Source organism: Pterocles gutturalis, unplaced genomic scaffold (genome assembly GCF_000699245.1).
Source record: "Pterocles gutturalis isolate BGI_N339 unplaced genomic scaffold, ASM69924v1 scaffold8231, whole genome shotgun sequence".
NCBI classification, from domain to species: Eukaryota; Metazoa; Chordata; class Aves; order Pterocliformes; family Pteroclidae; genus Pterocles; species Pterocles gutturalis.
In genome coordinates, this window is record NW_010097778.1 from 1 (window position 1) to 6,943 (window position 6,943).

The window sequence follows — 6,943 nt, forward strand, 5'->3', positions numbered from 1 at the left end:
CCTCACAGCAAGCCCCGTCTCAGGGCTCGGGCCGAGCGTCTCCGACCCGCTTCATTCCGGCTGGAACAGCTGAGGGAGTGAGTTGGCAGATCCGAGGAGAGGTGGCGATGAGCTGCTGAGGACAATGGTGGAAGGGAAAATGTCTTTGGAGTCTGATCCTGATCCTCAGCACTGGCTCATGCAGCGAGTGAAACATCTGTCACAGAAGCTGGTAATGTCATTAAGCAGTTACTCAGAGCAAACGAAAGTGGAAATGAGGAAGCAGGTAGCACAGAGGTGGCTGGGGGAGAGCGGCGAGGGCTGGAATTTCCCCCGTGTCTACGTGGAAAGTGGCTTTTAAATGTGAAGAGGGGTAGGAGATGTTTCTTAAGAGCTCCTGTCCAGAAACTACAGTAATGTTTGAAAAGAGCACGTTAAAGTATGAAAGAGCATTCTTTGAGAGGTAGCTTGGTAGAGGGATAATTTTAGTGTTATGATATAAAACTTTTGAAACGGAATTTGCATTATGCTTGCATTAATTCTCATTTGAAAAGCCTGGCCTTGAGAGAAACTACAGTAGAGTATGAGTGCTGAAAGTCGGCAGAGCCATGGTGTTAGCTGAGCTGGTAAACTAGGCTTTGTGGCATTTATTATTGGGTCAGAAAGAGCAAACAGACCAGCTAGCAACAGCACATGCTAACTTTATAAGCTTACTGTTAGCCAAGGCATTCAGGATTTGGGGAAAGAGGGAACAGGTCAAGTGCAAAGGATGTAAACTTGTCCTGGTTTAAGTGAAGTTTACCAGGTGTTGTTAGTTTTTCATTATCTGGCATTAAAGCAACAGAATTTGTATAGGACATGTTGTGGGGCTCTTATGCAGATCAGGTAGAAACACTGTCAAATTTGTCATACTTCTTAGTGACCTGGCAACATAAATATGATATTAAAAATGTGAAGCTATAGCCACACTTATTGAAGCTGATTATCAGTGCACATGAGAAATCAGAAAGTGCTAGTTTATCTTCACTTCCTGTGGGGAGGTGGTAAGAATGCGTTTTTCATTGGCATGCTAAGAATTGTTTTCAAGTGTTAGCTGAACTCTTTAGAAAACAGACAGTAGAAGTAGTTGAATTAAGAAGAAGATGTGAGTAGTTCTTTAAAGTGGCTAGTTGGATCCCCCCTTTTTTTTTCCTCCTAAAGATCAGCACACTTAACTCTTAGATGAGTTATCAATTATTGGGACTGGAGTAAAAAGCTTGTCACTGAATTCTGAAAGCCTGAAGTACAAATGCTGTAAATTTGGAGTAACTGAAACCAAAGATTTCCTTATATTGTTTAAAATCTATTTGAAAATATATTTCTGAGGCACTGGGAGTCAGGCTCCCATTCCTCAAAAATATTTTTTTCAGCTATCAGATTGGGTGCCTGTTGTAATAGGCCATCAAAGAAGTGTTCTTAGCTGTGTTAATATCAGTGTTAGGGTTATACCATCAGCTTCTAGCATGTGGCAGGTATCTTGGTCTTCTTTCTGAAGCTTCCAGAATACTGACGTTTTGGATGCTGGAAGCATTCAGCTCAGCACTACCAGGATCAGAGGATAAAAGGCATATGTGCTTCTCAGCCTGTACAATTAGATATCAGCATGTTAAATATTTTCGTGCTCTTAAGACTGCAGGACATCATACTGTGCAATGTGCGCACTGAAAGGTGGGTATTTAAGAGTTTTGTGACTCCACAGAACAGCACCTGCCTCTTCAGAGCTTGATTTTGCAACTCAGTGGCACTTCTTAGAGTTTAAAATGCACTTTCCTGCATGGCAAAGAGGTAAACAGCTTTCTTCACAGTAGTAATGCCTATGTAAGAGCAGCAGGATGTAAATCTTGATCCTTTGAAGCAGTAGTACATACTGCTCCTTGCTGAGCGGTGGCAATAATTGTACCTTGCTTGCAGCAAGCAGTGACACTTGGATGCATTAGGTGTGTTTTCCTGCCTTGAATGAAAGATGGTCTTGACTGGTATCTTCCTTTCCTGTGGAAATACCTTTCTGTAATACATGTTGGATAGCGGGTTTTGGGTGGGACTGAGCAGTTTCCTTTTTATTTCACTCTAATGTGTGGCTGTTCTGGTATCTTATCTGGTTCCATGCCAGGATGAAGTTCCCTTTTGGGTACTGCTGTGGGCTAAATCTTAACGTGTTTGTGTTCATTTTGTTTTGATGTGCTTCCTGAAGGAGAGTTCATATCTGAGTTAAACCTGAACAGAATTTCATGGTGCAGGCTTGCAGCGGTTTGCCTGCCGCAGACAATGCCAGCCTTTAATCTTAAAGGTCTAGTGCTGAAGGTTAGCAGTCTGCGTGCTTAGACTGTGTTGATAAGAGCCAGGGATGCAGCTGCATCTTTATCTGGACAAGTTTTGGTGTTAGATACAGACCTGTTCAAGGAGAGCAGAGCCATTACCCACCTTTGGCATGCGTAAATTTCTGAGAGATGCTTTAGGCTCAAGGCTAAATTCATGTAGCTTGCCGTACTATGGGAGTTTACTTAGATCTTTAAACTTTCAGAAACAGTTCCACTTTGTTACCTCTAATCTGGGATACCTCCTACATTAGATTAAAGCCTACTCGCTCATAGGTCTGTCACCTACAGTTTAACATGTTACCAAACTTCTTGCTTTCCTGCTTGTTCACTAAAAATGCAGTGTAGGTGTTAATACTGCATAACCGACTATACTGCCAGCAGCAAACAAAGTACAGAGTTCAAGAAGTGAAAGAGCTGCTTTGTACAATCCCTTTGAGCAGTATACCAAAAGAGTAGGGCCAAAGTATTTTTTATTAAATTTTAATACAGCTAAGGCTGCTAAGTATTTCATAATGGCCAGTCAGAGGAATGTGTTTACAAGTTAAGGAGTGAGGAAAACATTGGTGCACAAACATTCTCCGGGAATGTTGTAGATTATTCTCTCATTAGAGGAGTTGTAGTTCTTTCTATCTCAAATTGTATTTCGTAGAATTAGAAGTAATGGTTCTATTTTTTTTTTTTTTGAGGGTACAAAAGATGCTATAGTAGATCTGTGAATACCAACATAAAATTAGCTCTCTTTTTAAAAAGTTTTGAAGCCAAAAAAGGAAGCAAGAATAACTGTAGGAGTTAAATACATAATTTTCCTAATCTAGTTTCTCCACAAGATACTTGCCATCTGTGAAGCTTTCTCAGAACTTACCTAGAAAGGATGATTAACTCTGTGTCCCTACGGGCATCTTGCCTGACCCTGGCTCCGAGACAACGTTTGGAATTGTTGCAGCGTGTCCCTCAGCCTGGGCAGCCAGCTCGGGTACCAGCTGTGAGTTGGATCCGTCTGCTCGAGGCTGTCTCGTGTTTTCTTGGAGCTGAGATAGGCCAGTGTGGGCTGCACAGATCTGTGATACAGTCAAATCTCTGGGCTTAGCCTTACTGTCCTTGTTCTCAGCAGACAAATAACTGAGGCAAGATGAGTGTTTGCCAGCTGTGGCTGGGGATACTGAGGGATGATAAGCTGGTGTACAAGAGCCTAAATGCAAGACAATGGTATTATGTTTGCCACAGGCTACCAGGATCTCTGGAGTCACTAGCACATCTGAATGCTGGTGTTCTTGGACTGTCAGCAGCTGCTATTGCATTGGAACTGCTGCTTCTATTGTGGTATTAGGGTTGGGGTTTTTTTAATGGAACTTAAATATTGGTCAAAACTAATGTTTTAGTGAGCAGAAATTCAATAAAAAGCATCAACTGCAATCTGTGTCCTTGAGCTTGCATTGCCCTGTGATTAAACCAGGTTCCTATTGCTGTTTTGGGAACACGGTCAATAGCAGTCTAAATACTTCTGGTTTATTTTGACTACCAGAAAAACAGTCTTCTGGTTTTGCTAGGAAAAGAAGTGTTAGTGTTTTATTTCAGGACTGGGGCTAGCGTAGCTGCGCAGTACTTACAGCAGTGCTTGTACTGTAACAAGTTTGGATTTGCCTGCTAATCTTCCATCACTTCTTTCTCCTCAACATACACATTTGGCTTTTAGGGGGCATCTTCTGTGGCATGAGCACAAATGCTGTTGGAATGTTGAAGGGTTTTCTCTTCTCTCAAATTCCAGTTTTTTTCCTCCAGCACTGTTGGGTGCTTGCTCACTCTGTAAAAGAAAGAGCAATTGAGGACAATTAAAATCCTTAGAAATGGGTAAGACCACACTCAGTACTGCTTAATGATGGTTTTTGCATGTATTTCTTTATATTACATAAAAAAACCCCAACCAAACAAAAAAAACCCTTTGAATTACTTTTTTATAAATATGCACGCTTTCCAGCTGAAAGCAGCTTCTGGTTGTATATTCAATGTTAGGGAAATTTGGAGGTCTTTTTTAATCTTGCTTTACTTCCTCTTGACACTTTCAGATATCTGAGTCTACTGTAATTTGAAAAGTACAAATCTATCTCTGGGTGTTACTTAATGAGTTTCAACATTTTTTACATCCTTAGTGAGACTGCTGTCAAACCCACTTGTGTCTTTCCAGGCCCTTAATAGGGAATGCTTAGGGAGAGGTGAGTGGTAGCCAGCTCTTCTCAGGTACTGACCACAGGCTTCTTCATTAATAAAGACCAAGTTTTGAAAACAGTCATAAAGACTCTAGGTTTGATATGGTGATTCTCATAATAACACTGTTTTATGGTAGAAGGAGACTGTGGAAGTGGCATTGCTGGAGGACTTCTCGAGTCCTTTAAGCTAGAACTGTTATTTCACAAAGTAATTTGTCCTAACAAAAGGAGATGCACCACAACAACAGGTCTGTAGGAGGGAGGATCAAGGAGGAAAAGTGGGATTTTCACACAGGTTATTTGCTGGCTACTGTGAAACAATGTCTTCAAATTTTGCTCAGCTAGAGCTTTGTAGAAAGCTGTCTGACAGCTTATCTTTGCAAGCATGAGGCTAGAGAAGTCTAAATCTTTCTTAACCAAAATAAGAAGCTTTCAGAAGTTAATTTTGTTAACTCTTGCAGCTGTTTGCATAGCTCCTTGAGTTTAGTGGGGGACTGTATTCTTGATGATCAATGCACAAGTTATACTTCCAGGACGTTATTTGCTTAGAAAAAGCAAACACTTGCTTCCTTTATATTAATTCATAGTTTAGTATAATCGGCCAGAATAGTGGGAGGAAACAAAGTCAGCTTTGGGAAAATCAGCAGTGCATGGTCTCAGTCACTACAATAACTCCTAGTCCTTTTATATCAAAAACAATTACATGATTTTGTCAAGAAGTGAAAGAGTTGAATTGGTGAGGGTGGAAGCTACCATCTGAGATGTTCAGAGCAGTTAGAGTATGATGGAGCCATGTTAAAAAGCTGTTAAGGTGCATAGGTGCTAACCCCTGCTACTGCTGGGGCTTGCATCATAGAAATTACTTGGAAGCATAGTTTCTTTCCTTTTCTCATGTTACTAAGAAATAGCAACTGCTCTTCTGAAGTGTTAACTCTCGATTATGAGGCAGGGTATAGATTATTGTAAAGAGGAAGTGATAGCTTCTAAGAGACAGTTTTAATGCAAAATATTTAACGGACTGGAGTAATGTGCATTTGCTACTGAACTGGTGGAAAAGTGACTTGTTTCAAAAGCTGAGAAATATTGTTTTGAGGCAGTGTGAACTCAGCTGTATTGATTTCAAGTTTTAGAAAAGGAGAGTAGTACATTAAGAGTGGTCATTGTCTGCTTTTAGAGTGGTCTTTTAAAGGAACACCCCTGAATGGATCACAAAATAAGAATGCTGCCTTTATATTTTTAGCCCAAAAAGTTCTAGTCCTGATGCAAGATACCAGTCCCTTCCTGTGCTCTTTTTGTTAAACTCTTACTGGCAATCCTATATGATGTTTAGCAAATCTATCCCATAGTTGTTTTTTTTTTTCTAAAACATTCTAAATACCAGGCCTTTTTTTTAGCTAAGAGTAAATGGAACAACTCATCTCAGTGAAGTCTCTTGACAGTGTTTCCAGGTACATGTATTTACAGATCGTTTTGGTTTCCATTTAGGAATGAGGAAGTTGGATTTAAACAGTAACAAGAAGGCAAACAATGGTTTGGCGAGGAAATTTCAAGTAGACTTAAAATAACCTTAACACTGGCTACATGTGTGCCCTTAACTTCTTGATGTAGATTCCCGTCAAATGTGCCTGTTGTAGGAATGTTTTTAATTCACAATAACTTTCCACTTCCTTGCTGATTCTCTTATCCCTCCGCCCAGGATTTGACAGTCATGAGAGCAGTATAATGCTGAATGTTCTCAAGACCGTTTTCCCCTTCCTTTTAAGACCTAATTCTGGAAGATTACAAACTAAAATCTATTTTATGAAGAGCCTTAGCATGCTGTCCAAGTCATCTTGTTAACTTCTTTCAATTCCCATTTAACTGGTTAATCAACCCTGTTCGTATTTAGGCCAGAGGAGCAGTGATACTAACATTGGTCGTTGCGTTCGTACGTGAGGGAGTAGAGGCATGGCTTGAAGGAAATAATACTGAACTAGATATGATGTCCTCTGTGGATCCATACATCAATACTTGGGCATGGAGATGTCAGCAACGTGCTGGTCTGTAGGATGAGGTGCTTCTGTTACTAATATTCAGTATCTGGCTTGCTGAAGGATGAGTTGCACAGAGAAGCTGTAAAAGTTCAAAATTTCAAACTTCCATAATGGAATGAGTGGCAACTTTTTGTTTTTTAAGCTTATGAAACACTTTATCTACTGTAAAACAAGCAATTAGCTCTGCGAAAGGTGGAAAGTTTCTGCAACTTGTATTTGACTAAAATCAGCCAGAGCCAAGGAGAAGGAACCAAAGGGATGCAGTATGTATCCATTTCTGAGGTGCACTGAAATAGTGCTTCCATTTTGTACTTACTGAAACTCAATGTATAAATGGTTTTGAAGAAAACTCCTTAGAATCCAAGGGTGG